General features: G+C 34.2%; 1 protein-coding gene and 1 long non-coding RNA gene across 16 annotated transcripts in view; one reads left to right on the top strand and one right to left on the bottom strand.

The window, feature by feature from the left end:
* LOC145266513 (liprin-beta-1-like) overlaps window positions 1–15,553 on the bottom strand; it is an 840,289-nt gene that overhangs the window by 369,343 nt on the left and 455,393 nt on the right. The gene's annotated exons all lie outside the window — the stretch shown is intronic.
* The window catches only part of LOC145266516 (uncharacterized), a 292,036-nt gene continuing 286,202 nt past the window's right edge, over window positions 9,720–15,553 (top strand). The window contains exon 1 of the long non-coding RNA XR_013864727.1: window positions 9,720–9,992. This is a non-coding gene — a long non-coding RNA (uncharacterized LOC145266516). The remainder of the gene's footprint in view (window positions 9,993–15,553) is intronic.

The following is a 15,553-nucleotide window of genomic DNA, read 5'->3' as shown; positions in this document are numbered from 1 at the left end:
GTCGTTCGCTTGAAGGAGACGCTCCTTGGGTCCCTGTGGTTGAGAACTCGTTTCCCAATCTCAAACCCAACCCTTCGGTAGAAGGTCGTCGTAGACCGAAGGGGGAGTCCAAGTTCTTCTCCGAATGCCGAACCACTCTTAGAGCTTTGCCGGGGACCAATGTCCTCGATCAGCCAAGGAAGAGACTGTATCGGGATTTAGTGGAGGGGACCGCGAAGGATCCACTTTGTAGGCGGATGGGATGGTCGATGGAGGTTGTCCGTTCTCAATGGCGTTGGGCGCCGGGACGGGAGATTCTGAATAACTCGGAATTCTCCGTGACTTGGCGACTGGTCCGAAATGCGCTGCCCCTCTTCGACGTACTTTTCCGGTATAAAGAACATACCAGTCGCTTCTGTCCGTGCTGTGACGAACGCGAGCTCGAAACAATCGAGCACGCGTTTTTTAGTCGCAGCCGGATACAGCCCCTATTAAAGTACGTCGAGGGGGTAACAGCTCGCATCGATGCCGAGTGTCTGCTCGATCTCGACGTAGGAACTTTTGTGTACAACATGGAGCCGCCGTTCCCCAGGGAGGAAAGTTTGGTTTTCCTGGCGATCCTAGCAGTAGCGCGCATGACCATTTGGATCGCGCGCCTCAAGTTGGTCCACAAAGGGACATCTGTTCCTGATCGGGATCTGATCGTTTACTTTAAACATTTGCTTAAAGTAAAGATCAGATGCGATTGGAAGAGGTTGCCTAGAGTGGAATTTGACAAGAGGTGGGTGCACAGCACTAGTTTGTGCATCCGTCGAGGAGCCAAGTTTCAATACGTGTTCCCTCCTTAGGCATGGCATGGGCGGTGCTGGGTCCTACGGAACCCATCCCGCCTAGGTTAGCATTATAAGTTCAGTAAAGTAACTCTTGACTGGTGGTACAAATGAGATCCTGTTCCTGATTTTATTTTTTGGTATTAGAGAACCTCTGAGTCTGCCCAACCCCCCTGCTCCTCATCTTTATTTTCTGATGCCCCCGGTCATCCCCCTACTCAGAGGTCACCTTCCTACCCCCTCCATCCGTTGCTTTATTTTCTCCCACCTCCATTAAGGCGACTTCCCCAAACCCCATTAGGGATGCTCTGCTTGTTTTCGGTTCCCCGGAAAACAGTGGGGGATCTAGCCACATAGAATAGTACAGGGGGGTCTTACTAACAACACATTAGTAGTTTTTTCCTTATTTTTGAAATGAACATTTTCATTAGTTTTTTCCCACTCCACGAACATTTTATGCCAATTAATTCAAGAACTCTTTCTAATGAAATCGAACTTTATTTTCTCACACATACACACACACACACAAAAAAAAAAAAAATGCACACAACATACAGAAATGAATATACAAATTGTACATAGTTAAATTTTACATTGAACGCTGGGGTTATTAGTTAGATTAGGATCCACAGAGTGATTGAGGTATTTTGGTAAATGTTGCCAGTCAAGAGTAAGACTTCAAAGTCTCATCTGTTACATAGTCAAAAAGACCCTGTACCCTCCCCCTCCCAATTTCTTGTAGGGCCTTGTGCCTAATTTTGTTGAATTGAATTTTTTGTACGTTTTTTATGTTCAATTTTTTCTTTCTCAATAAAATATATAAACAAGATCAAAGTGTAGTATCTGTTCTTCAGATGCTGCACTTCCATTTCTTGTTCTCTTTCGGTGGAGGAGAAATCCTTCACGACTGAGACAATTTTTATTTTTGTACCTTTTCTCCACGTTAAAAAACGACCCTGGTGTCTAACTCTGTCCCGTGGGGAGGCATAGTAAATAGGTACAATAATATCAGGGCGTCTCCATTTACACTGAACATCTACAAAATGCCAACATCAATGTATTACATATGAATGAGTCTCCTATGTAATTGCCACAGGTTCCACGAATTATACTTTAAAGTATTTCAAACAAATGATATCTCATAAGAACCGGAATAGACATCGAAATATTATTTCTGACATAGAAATATGACGAAAAAAAAAAAAAAGAATAACACTACTGTTACTACTAATAATGGCAAATTTGTAGATTAGCACTTTTAGCTAAATCACTTAACAAATTTTAGATTCGACTTTTTTTCTTTTAAGTGGCCGAAAGACAAAAGACAATTTTAGTATTTTATGTAGGTGATCAGTTTCATATATAAATTAAAGAAAATGATGACCATATCCGTCTTATTCCAACTTCTTAAAAATATTTACAAATTTTTTTATCAAAAATCGAAAATTAAAATATTGGTAGAATATCACATTTTCACACAGTTAAAATTTTATAGATGTATTTCTACCAGCATTTTGTTTAATTTTCGATTTTGAGCGGTTATCAGCTATTCTCATTCAGGGCTTATAAGTAGCCTTTTTTTGTTGTTGTTGTCTTAAAGTAGATACTAGGTTTATTTTGATCTGAAAAATCGTTTTCACTTTATTAAATTTGAAGCAGCTGAAAGTCGTTCGGAAGCAGCTGAGAAGTTTTTAAAAGGAAAATTCTACAAATCTCATGGACAGAAAAGAAAAATGAAGAAAGGCAGACCACTACTCAATATCACGCCACACAGTTAAAGTTCTTCGGCCATTTAATATATGGGAAGACGGCTTTGAAAAAAATTGGAGGTTAGAAAAAGAGCAGAGGAAGACAATGACAGGATTCAAAAGAGAGTCGCCAACCTGATAGATCCTAAACTGTCATCTAAGCTTGAACCTCTGTCCCATCGACGAAATGTTGTATCCCTCTCCCCATTCTGCAAGTATTTTAATGGTAACTGCTCCAACGAACTACAAGCACTTGTACCTCCTCGACGTAAATACCCTGACAAACACGACAAGCAGCAAGATCCCACCCCTACACAGTCGAGATCCCTGGATGTAAGAAAGCCTTCTACTCCAATAGCTTCTTCCCCAGAACTGCTAGACTTTGGAACTTCCTTCCGGGATTCTGCTTTCCCAACAACAGTACTGACATACAGAAATTCAAGTGTAATGTGAACAGACATCTCAACTCCCTACATAGTATCCCTGCAACTTATGTCCCCGATAGTAGTTCCCTACATCAAAGTCGCACTGTGCCTTGTTTGGGGTGAAGATGGAACAAACAAAAAAATTTAAAAAAAAAAAAAAAAAAATTTTAATTAAAAAAAAAATAAAGAAAAAGTTCACTGACAGTCTCAACAGGATCACTGGCAAACACGATTATAGATCTCATCAGAAAGACTGACTTCATAGAAGGGGACTGGAGAGTCATGATCATGTCAGCGTTAACAGACATGATACCTAAAGAAGAATTTTATTCATTTAATTAACCATAATGAAGGAGAGTCCCACACCGGAAGCTGATGCTAAATAGTGTTATATTGACATACATATAAAATCTATAAAAATACATAACTAAAGCATGTTAAGTAGATATGCATTATTTTAACAAATATTAATTAAAATACATTAATATTAACAACAGTAAAATTCTTTCTATTATGGTAGTAATAGTTTTTTTAGGTTACTTCACGTTACTATTTTTAATGATGGATAATTTATTTTTAATGTAGGTGTTTTTTTAACTTGATGCACAGAATATTGTATATTTCTATGCATACCTAACATGCCCATACTCATGGTGCATTTATTATAGAATTTCAAGTTGTTTTCACAAAAAAAATCCAAATTGAAAATTTTAATGAATTAAGTTTATACCCTATTATCAAACTGTATTTCCATCTGTTTTTACAAATTCCAAATCGTTTTTTTGTTTTTTTTTTTCATTTATATACTACTAGCAGGACAACCCGGCATTGCCCATGCTATAAAAAAAAAACTACAAACAAGAAGGTAAATACTTGTGTTACGTTGATTAATCGAACTATTATTCTCATCTTGGGTGTTATTAGCACAATGTTTCGGTTGCTGCAACCTGCGAGCTTCTTCGGGTGTTAAGAACATGCGTCTTTTCCTACTAAGGAAAGAGAGGGTTGGCTCTGCATTACAAGAATTCGAACCGTTTGTTTGAGGGTGGATCCGTAGATTATAAAGAAGCTTCAATCATCAGAAGTCACTAAGACATTTGTTAAAAGTTTTTCTATGGCTCAATTTTTTGGGATATCTATAATAATCGTTAATATTTGTGAAAAAGTGTTTTACGAAACAGAGGATCGATACTCATGCGTTTTTTGTTGTTGTTTTTTTTTAACATGATGAAAGGGGGACAATTCTATTGATCAACATAACAAACATTCACATCTCATCTCAAAAATTCAAAATTGCAAGAAGATGAATAATTTGTGAAATTTTTTTAGATTAATTCTTTATCATTTTCCTATTTCTCTCTTTCCCTATCTTCCATTATTTCACCCTCTCTTCAACCGTCTCTTCCATCTCCGCCCAACCCATTCCTCTCTCTTGTGTTAATGTGCTGACAAAGAATAATATAATTCATTTACTATAGCTACCTCTTCTAAATGTCAATATTTTTTTCTACATTTTAAATATTATACATGCGTGCAACGCCGATCAAGAAAATACAATCTTTATAGGTCTTCAGTTAGTAGTTTTGCACCTTTAGCCGAACATTCAAACATACAATCAACTGTCCTTTATATAATAGATTAAAATAAAAATATACGTTGGATCAGTACAGTGCCCCCCCCTCCCCACAAATATATTTTTCTTTGTGTTTTTTTTCAATTATTAAGTGGATTATTATCGATTGGACACTAATTTACCAGATTACCCAAACAGATACAAAATAATTCAATATTGAAAGATTTTTAGGGGGTGCTCAGTTTCTAATCCAACATTTTAGTAAATCGATCCCCCTTATTCGAACTAGTCAATGTTTGAAAACTAAACTGCTTTAAAAGCGCGAAATTAGCTAAATTTGGCCATAAAAAGGCCAATTTTAAAGCAGTTTGGCCTTCAAATGTGAACTGGTTTGCATATAGTCGATCGATTTATTAGAACGTCGTATTAGAAACTGAGCACCTCCTAAAAATCTTTAAATATTGAATTTTTTGCATTTTGGGAGGAGGCGGATAATCTGGTAGATTAATGTCCAATCAAGAATAACTGAAAAACTTAATAAAAAAATAAATTAAAAACAGCGAAAAGAAATAAAAAGGGGTGTGCATTGTACGTGTTGATCAAATCTACCTTCATCTCTGTGTTATGAATAGGGCTGTGACATATTCTTTTCATTGTTTTGACTCTCGGGTATATATCCGACACAGTAAGACAGTCGATCAATCGAGAACCACATCAGTCTATATAAAAACATAAGATATTAATGGATATATACTCAAGAGTCAAAACAATGAAAAGAATATGCTGTTGTCACAGCCCTAGTTATGAATCATATTAAGGATTCAATGTATTAGCTGTTGAAATAAATCGTATATGAACAGTCAAAGTTGCACTTCCATGTCATAACTAAGGTGTTTCATGAGGACAAGAAGTATACACAGGTGTAAGGTCATCATGTCATGTTCCTATTTACAATGCCTCCCCACCGGACAGAGACACCAGCGTCGTTTTTTAACATGGAGAAAAGCAACAAAAATAAAAATTGTCTCAGTCGTGAAGGACTTCTCCACTGTTCTTCTTGGGTAGAAAAGTGAAACCGGAAGAATTCTTGTTGGGACTTTCACCTTCCATATCTGTCTATTGCTTTCGTCTATTACTTTCGTTGAGGTCTCAAAAATAAAACGCATGGGAAGAAACGGTCAAAATGGATTGAACACAATTGAATACCAATGATGAGGACAATAATCAGAACCATACAAGTTGAAGAAAACGAAATCAGAAACTACACAGATAAGAGCATGGGGAAGGCCATGTATGAGGGGGCAAAGAACTTAATCATCAAAAACAAAACAAAAAAAAAAAATAGACAAATTGATAAGGAAAAAGTCCGGAGAATTATAGGTTCCCATGGTCCAACCCCATCCTGTTCAAAATTGACATCAACTCTAACCTTGTCAAACACGTGCCATGCTGATGATAAATAAAAACAAGATGGAAAGTTCAGATTCATTCTTAGATAGAAAGAAATATCGCCATCACTTCTAATGAAAAAAAAAAAAGCTCTCTCCACCCACCTAAGACCACTCGTTATACCATTGGTTTCCACTGACATCTTATCTACCAGGTAGAAGACCTAGAGAAAGCAGCAGCAGCACTAGCATAGTTTGTGATTTAAAAAAAAAAAAAAAAAAAAAAGACAGTCTTTTAATCTCAAGAGTAAATGGATACCCTCTCTCCGGTAAAAGGTACCTATACGAGTAGTCTATAACGAAGCAAGGGTTACACAATATCCAACGTAACATACACCTACCATTAGTAAAAAACATTGAGCGAAAATATATAAACACTAGCAGATGCGCCCGCCTTTCCCGGTCGGAAAAAATATGCTTAAATATATTTTAATTTCATATATATATATATATATATATATATATATATATATATATATATATATATAGAGAGAGAGAGAGAGAGAGAGAGAGAGAGAGAGATAGATAGATAGATAGATAGATAGATAGATAGATATATGACTTGAGTGCCGTCAGCTAAAATCTAAACCAAAACTTATGCAGAATTACAAGATTCAAGCAAACGAGCAAAGGTCATCCACTGAGTTCAGATTAAATTGACTAAAATGGAAGACAGGAGTAAATATTTTTTTGATGGAGTCTCTCTTTAAAAATCCACCAAACAATATGAAATTTTCACCGATTATTAAGTGAAAAACAAACTTTATAATGGTATATTTTTTCATAAACAATATTAATATACTAGCATGGGTACCCGGCATTGCCCGGGTTGACATGAAGTTCTGTTTAACCACACCTAAGAATATTAATCATTTTCATCATGGGTAACAATTTCAAAAATAAAAGAATGGATAAAATGTAATCGTCAAAAAAAAAAAAAAAAGAAGAAGAAGTACGTGATACTCTATTTCGGCAGAAGGAATACAAAGAAAAGAAACTATTCTCCGGATATTGAGCACTTTTTGTTGTGCGTGCGTTAAACAGACCCCCCCCCCCAATAAATAAATAAAAATAAATCAAAACAACTTTTGTTTCAATAAAAATAGCAGCGAGTGCCCAAACAACCAAAACAAAAAATTTAGCTAAACGCGTGCGTAATATGCGTTTTTTTAAATTTTTTATAAAGGTACTTTTTTCATTGGCTTTTTTTTTTTTTTTTTTTTTTTTTTTTTTCGTAAATAAATTTTTTCATAAATTTTCGATTTGCTTCTTGGGGGGGGGGTCTTTTCAATTTGCTTTTTTGAATCGGTAACATCAGATGAAAAGAGTGAGAAGAGAAAGCACTATTCAGACCTCCACAGGAAGGGTACTGTGAGTACTAGAATTGTGTGTGTATGGGGGGGGGTTAGTGTCACTGATATTTCATAGAAAGTTATCAGCCGTTATCAGTGAGCCCCTTTCACACCGTGAAAAGATAAGACATCAGGTTCTCTCTGCTGTCTCTTCAAAGGAGGAGATAAGTAGAGATGGTGAAATATACCCCAACCTATCATCTCACAGGATATACGTTATGGGTGTGTGCGTCTCCCCACGGCATAAGGAATGGAAAGCGACTGCCACAAAGTTAGAAAAAAAAAAAAACATTCAAGAATATACAAGCCAACAATTCTGAAAACATGTCGATAGTCAACAGAACTTGAAAATAGCTACGCAATGCAGCATCTACAAACACCTTCATCCTCTTGCGAGATAAATGTCCGCCCAAGATGTGTGTGCGATACTAACATATGTTGAATGGGAAACAACTTCTTCGGATTTTAGAAAAAAAAAAAAAAAAAAAAAACTTTCTTTACAAAAGTAATTGCAAAATATTTATTTGGAAATTCTTCAATTCTGAAAACTATTTGAACATTACAGAACTTCAAAACAGTCGAACAAAACACACACACATAGATGTATATATACACATACACACTATACATTTTATGCAAACATTTTTTGTCTACACATTTGCAGACATGTTTCGATCAAAGCTATAAAACAGTAAGATCTTTTCAGGAAGGGAGCACATTTATTCAGGTGCTAAAATCAGCACCCGATTTTAGAAAACTGTCTTCAAGAGGTCTTGTTGCTCTACAGCTTTGACCTAAACGTATGCAAATGTGTAGTCGAAAAATGTTTATATAAATAAAGTTTTATTTTAAGTAAACGGCTCTATTTATTACATCATTTTATGTAAACACGATCAGAGTTCACTTTACGTTGTGGACATGAAATTACCTGGATTATATACTTATGTGTAAACATGTATTACGAAACGTATTTTCAATTTTACATGGATAAAAAATGGTCCATGCAAAAAAAAAAAAAAAAAAAATTTCATCTTAAGTGTTATCTTCACAATGTTTCTGTCGATGTTTGCAAAGATCTTTGGCGTCGTGGATAAAGTGCTTGATAAAATTCAGCTTTAAGGTTAAACTCTTTTGCGGGTTCAATTCTCAGTGTGGACGACACTCAAAATACAGTTGCAAATTACTTGACAGAACGAAAGCATGCTACCCCCATGGATTAAATAAATAGAAGAATTTTGTTCGAAATTCCATGAAGATTCCTGAGATCGGCAGAAAGACGCCGAACTTCAACAGAACGATTCCCAGCTGCAATAAGATACCTGTAGAAGGTTGGAAGTTACATAAACAGAAATATTGTGGGGGGGGGGGGAACACTCAAGATGAGAACAGTAGTCTGAAGAATCTAAATAATACAATCAATCCTGATCTAAAAATTTCAGAAACATAGTTGGACCGACTATCAAATGAATACAACTTGGCTCTGGTACAGGTTTCAAAATAACAGTGACATCTTTACGCTATTTTTATATTTCCGATTTAGTTGAAAAAGGAGATGGGATCCCCGAAAATTCTCGCTTCTCTTCAAAGGTTAAAAAAAAAAAAAAAAAAAAAAAAAAAAAGAAAAGAAATACAAATTTAACAATATCAACAATAAATATTCAAAAATAAAAAATACCCCCCCCCAATACCAAATAAAGAAAACAAGTTATGGTTATTATTTGCTTGCCTCCCCACAAGGGCAAAATTAGACACAAGGTCGATTCTTAACGTGGAGAACATTCAGCTCCCCTAAAAATGGGGCATTCTGAATTGCCGAAGTCTAAAGGGATTTCTCCTTTATTGACCAAGAACAGATACTACACATTGTATTATTTGCAAAAAATATCACAAAAAGTAGTTGAAAAGCCAAGTTGTCTGTAATTTGTTTTTATTTTATAACAAAAGTTGCAGATTATTTGGGTTCTCCGTATTACTGTTCTCATCTTCAGTGTTATTTTCACAATGTTTCGGTTGAAATTAACATACGACCTTCTTCAGGAGTATCTTGTCAAACTCGGGAATGTTTCTGTTCAACTCAGGAATTTGGACGGAATGTCAAACAAAACGCTTTATTTACTTCACGGGGGTAACATGCTCTCGTTCCATCAGGCATGACTGGATAGAAATCCTAAGTCACAATAGTATTTTTTCGGTCACCCACACTGAGAATTGAACCTTCAGGAGAATATCACTTTTTACAATTGATTTTTCCAAATATTGTAACCACGGCACTACAGGTACATGCAGAAATTCCGTCCAAATTCCAGAGTTCAACAAGATACACCGGAAGCAGGTCGGAAGTTCCATCAACCAAAACATTGTGAAAATGACACTGAAGAATGCCAAATAATACGAATAACCAAATTTCATCTTAAAAATTCAGAAATGTAAAAAGAGCAAAGATGCACATGAATTATATATCATCCAAAGAAAGCTGTTTCACCATTTTCACGACTCATCAGTGTGGTTAGATATGGAAAAATCCCAAAAGACCCAAAACATGGATGCCAGGCTACTACTAACCATGACCACTTGGCGTCGGATGTTCTACCATACGAGGTAACGAACCCACTACTCAAAATGGAAGAAATCATATTGGTAAAAATTTATTTAGATATTTTATGCGATACTGATAACGATGAAAATTATCATTTATTTTTTTACAAATGAGTATTGTATTATATTTCCCTCTCATCAGAGTGCTCCAGGGGAATTTATACATATTGTAGACTGTATATTCCTATTTAATTCAGTAGGTTACAAAATTTATGACATGATATGTTAGAATCATGATCATAAAATATTAATTTTGTTAAAAATTTTGTAATCCATTGAATTACAATATAAAAGCTCCGCTTGACATACCATGTTAATTATTGAGCTTACAGTTTTTAATATAACCTGGGGGTTCATAATGTCATTTATTAATGAATATATTTTGTGTTATGCAATCTCTTGTGAATACAGCAATTGTTCTAATTAACTTTATATATATACTAGCAGATGTACCCGGCGTTGCCCGGTATTAAACCTAACTTTAAATTTCTTGAAAAAAGATAAAAAACGAAAAAAAACTGAGCCATGTGCATGAGAGTGTTGTTTTTTTCTAAACAGTTCACTTCTTGTAAGTCAAAAAAAAAAAAAAATAGTCAAGCTTGACAGTGAGTCAAGTGCAATAACCACTAGGCCAGCTTGACAAGGTCTTTAAAAAAGTGTTTTTAAACCTACTATTCTTAGCACAAAGTAATCTGTCATATTTCAGGACCGCACATGCACAGTCGTGAAACAGTTAACAAACAGATAAAAATCTGACGACCCCCAAGTACCAATTTCTCAATTTTGACCTCTTAGCAGCCATTTTTTCCGGATGAAAATGAATTAAGTTGTCCACATGTCTGAATGCCCAATATACCGAATTTCAAGTCTTTAGATCAAAAATTTGTTGAGTGTGTAGGATAAGAAATTACCTCCCACACACATTCTCACTTTCATATATATATACACACACACACACACACACGCACTCAGATTGTCTAAAAAAAAAATGTACTCACACTTTAACTGTTATTAGCGTTGTCTGAACAATAATCGTCATCAATTTTGAACATTGCAAACATAATTCTTCAGTTACATTTGTCTTCCCTATTCAAAGTTTTTCCATTTCACGCTACGTGCATAGAGGTTTTATCGCCATTTGAAGTGTGAGTACATTTTACATTTTTTTAGACACCGTGTGTGTGTGTGTGAGAGAGAGAGACTGTGTCGCTGTATCATGGCTCTTCAGTGTGTCTACTCAAATTCTTCAATCTGGCATGAAATATGACATACACACGATAATAAAATGCACTTTTTTCTCTCCAAATTTTACTGCTGTTTCACAGTATTACCGATCATCAGTACTTGAATGTTCTCTACATCGCGTCTGGCATTAATGGAAAAGTGAATCTAAAAAATAGGTCATCTGTCCAAATATTTTTAATCCTTTGGATTCATTCTTCATTAATGCCACATGTTAGAAAACATCTCCTAGATTGGAGATCGGTAACGCCAAGAAACTTCTGTAAAAACAAAGGGAAAGAATACCACATCGCACGCAGTAAACTTTTCATAGCAGAAAAAAAAAAAAATGAATTCTATATTTTCAAACAAACATCTGAAGAAAGCAAAACATGCTTGAAGCACATGTTACATAACAAAAACACACGTTACATAACAAAAACCGCATGTTACATAACAAAAACCGCATGTTACATAACAAAAACCGCATGTTACATAACAAAAACCGCATGTTACATAACAAAAACCGCATGTTACATAACAAAAAACCACACGTTACATAACAAAAACACATGTTACATAACAAAAACACATGTTACATAACAAAAACACATGTTACATAACAATTTAAATTCCAAACTTAATTTAAAGAATAAATTTTTCAAATTAATAAATGTTGGTAGTCTCAATTCTTTACATATATTTTTTAAATATTTTTTTACGTAGATAGACTGATGTATGTAAAAAAAATATATATTAGTGTTGGGCCGAATAATCGGAATCGGAAAAATCGGAACATTTTGGGATATCGGAATCGGTATCGGAAATATTGGTGCCTATTTTCCGATGCCAAATCAATTCTTTTAATTGTCTTTTTTCATTTGATTTTGTTTAAAGCAAAATCTTCCATTGCTGGTAATAATAATAAAGTAATATTTATTGATTTTAAAATACAAGTAAAGCTAAAATCGATAGATCATCCTCCACAAGTGTATTTTGACGTTTAGGAAAATATCTGCATATTTAACATGTGTTTACGAAAATCGGGGGAAAATAAACTTTTAGTTAATTAATTAGAGAGTTACAAAGAATCGGAATCAGTAATTGTATCAGAATCAGGAATTTCCCTGCAACCTCTTCTCACAGAAGAGATGTAGCGAGTTTGTCTTTGCTTTATTGTTATTCTCATGGAAAGTGTTCGACTGAGCTTCAATTTATGCTCTCCCCTCACCAAACTTTCACAAGAAACACTCATCTAGCTGAAAACACTATCAATAATTCCCCCCACTCTTTATCTGTGCCTAAACCTAAACGTAGATTCCACGAACAAAGCTTCTTTCTTAGAACTGCACGCCTGTGGAACTGTCTTCCGTTTTCCTGCTTTCCAGCTGACTACAATATGGTTGTCTTCAAGTCTAATGTAAACAAGTTCTTGATAAGCCGTTCTCCTTAAGTTAACAAATTTAATGAATTTCCATTACTGACAATTACTATATTGTCCAATTGACTACTGTACACTCTTTAACCCTTATCCTCGAGTGGCCCCTGGGCCTTGATAAATGGTGATGCCTATGTAAAAAAAAAACACGGTAGTATTTTTTAAATATATAGTTAAGTCATAGTTTTACTCATTTAGAACTGCTTTAAAGCTTCACCACTAATTCATTTTGCAACAAAATTTCAAGCAATTTTTATAGTTCATAGGTCCTCTTCTTAGCTATACTTTGCAAAAATAAAATCTTCAATCTTCGTTCATTAAAACAAAAGTTATAATAAAATTACTGGTGTTCAAAAGTTCTCAGAACCTGCATATAACGGAAAGACGTATTTTTCTAATTGGTTATTGATTACCATAGCAACCAAATCTGTTACACTATCTCAAATTGGCTGGGAACAGCCAAATTGATGACATAACAAGATATATATTAAAAAAAAAAAAAAAAGTTCCCCCCGGGTTTGTAGCAAAGTGCTAACATAAGGAAAAGTGAGAACACTGAATTCTCGAAGACGACAATAAAATATATATATATATATATATTAGTAATGGGACGATTCCAATATTTTTCCCTCGATTCCAATACAATTATTAAAATTTAACGAAAACAAAAAACAAAATAAAAAGAATCATTTTTATCATTGGAAATTAGGTACAATTTTTTTCCGGTTCTGATGCCGATTCTAGATTCCAATTAATCAGCCTCCACACTAATATATAAATATATAACAGTTATCCGTGTACACGTGTTTTGCCGTAATACGACTCATCAGCATTATTTACTATATGGTGAAACACGTGTTCATAGATAACTGTTTTATAAGTAAAATAAATAATATTTATTTGTTAACGTCCAAAAATATAAAGGCGATCTTTCTAAGGGAAAACTACTTCTCTGATCTCCTAGGAAGGAGACACTAATACTGAATTTAATTATTGTAAAAAAATAAATAAAAAATAAACATTTTTTTAACAATAATTAAATTCGGTATTAGCGTCAATTATATAATATATATATATATATATATATATATATATATATATATATATATATATCTCGGGATTAGCGTCTATTATATATTAGTAGCCTGGCAAAGCCATAGGGGAGACAACCAAGAAAAAAAACCAAAAAAAAACAAAAAAAAAAAAAAAAAAAACCAAAAAAAAAAAAAAAAAAAAAAAAAAAAAACACCCTAAACAAAAGTCATCCCAAAGCAGAAAAACTAAAGCTGGCTTGCCATGGCACTACATATTACAAATGTAGGCAAATTTGGGCATATTTTATTGGTTTGAAAATATAGGGTTTTTTTTTTTTTTACCAATTGTCATACAATTTTAAATCATAGAATATTATTGTAATCTTCAAAAAGCTTGCGAATTTTCATGTAGTTTCGTCCCATAGAACCAAATATATAAGCATTTCAATATTCAATTTATCTCTCTCTCTCTCTCTATATATATATATATATATATATATATATATATATATATATATATATATATATATATATATATATATATATACACACACACACCACCTTTTGGGCAATTTTATAAGTTCCAAATATGAGCGACTATTGATCAGAATTTAACAAATGAAGGATCGTTGGAAAGGTAATGACCTGAATTGTGTAGTTGGCTATGTGACATTTGCCCTTAAGGTTGCACATTAAGAGGATCATCCATCATCCAGAGCCTATTTTTGGTACTTTTTTACAGCCATAAAATGTTTCAGTCATAATCATTTGTTTTCCTAGTTTTGCATATGAATTACAAAATAGCTGATATTTCCCCCAAACCTCTGGTTTTGATTGAGGGAAGACAAACTTGCTGCTATGGTTTCAAATGATCTGAAATAACAGCAAGGGGAGACTTGATTCCAAATATTTCTCATGTTATATCTCTCCTCTTTAGTTTTCATACATAAAGTAAGTTTCCCAGTGTATAAAGATTATTTGATACTGGAGATATTCATAAAAGTACTCTATTTCCAAAAGTTTATTTCTTTAAGTGTCTTGATGCCACAACACATTGAAAAATAATTGCAACTTCTCTTCCAACTTTCGGATTTTGTAATCATGCCCCTATTACTTTATTTTCTTTTAAAGTTGATAAATTTCTTTTCTCCTGATAAGTTAAGGGCCGTATAAATAAAAAATTGACATAATTTACATGAATGATTCTGTGCTACAAAACAGGTGCTAATTTATTTATTGCGAACTATTATCCTCATCTTTCTAAGTTGTTGTTTCACAACATTTCGGCCAACTATTCATCTGGCCTTCGTCAGGTGGTAACCGCGACGGGATAGACACTCCGAATCTCCTAACTGCTTTCTCAGCAATTACTGCCATCCATAGTTATTGTTGTCTCACCACGTTTTGGCCAAGTAAGCCTCTCGCTGGCTTTGGGTAGGATTGGAACCGCTATCTTCAGACAATTCTCACCTGGAGAGGTTGAATCTCTACCTGACGAAGGCCAGAGGAATAGTTGGCTGAAACATCATGAAACAACAACTAAGAAAGATGAGGCTAATAGTCCGCAATAAATAAATTAATAAATAATACTCATCTCAATAATGAATTCCAATTCAATAATTTAGAAACAGGTGCTATCAAGAATTGTGCAGGTCAACGTACTTAAAGAAATAAACGGTAAGATGGCCAACATCTTGAAATTTGGAATATAGAATTTTGTCATTAGAATGCTCATTCTAGGACGAGTAAAATCAATTCTCTGAACAGAAACAGTTTTGTGTTACTTTTATGTCACCTTTACGAAGATTAAAGTCAATATATAATACTAAACCTCAAGTCTAGAATGCTTGTTCCAATGTTCATCAAAATTCATTACATGAGAAAATATCTAACATTTTAGGCTTAAGCTG

The sequence above is a fragment of the Euprymna scolopes genome, chromosome 41 (assembly GCF_053919585.1).
Source record: "Euprymna scolopes isolate OS-2025 chromosome 41, ASM5391958v1, whole genome shotgun sequence".
Taxonomy (NCBI): domain Eukaryota; kingdom Metazoa; phylum Mollusca; class Cephalopoda; order Sepiida; family Sepiolidae; genus Euprymna; species Euprymna scolopes.
Note: the sequence above shows the minus strand (reverse complement) of the source record. Positions and strands in the feature narration are given on the sequence as shown.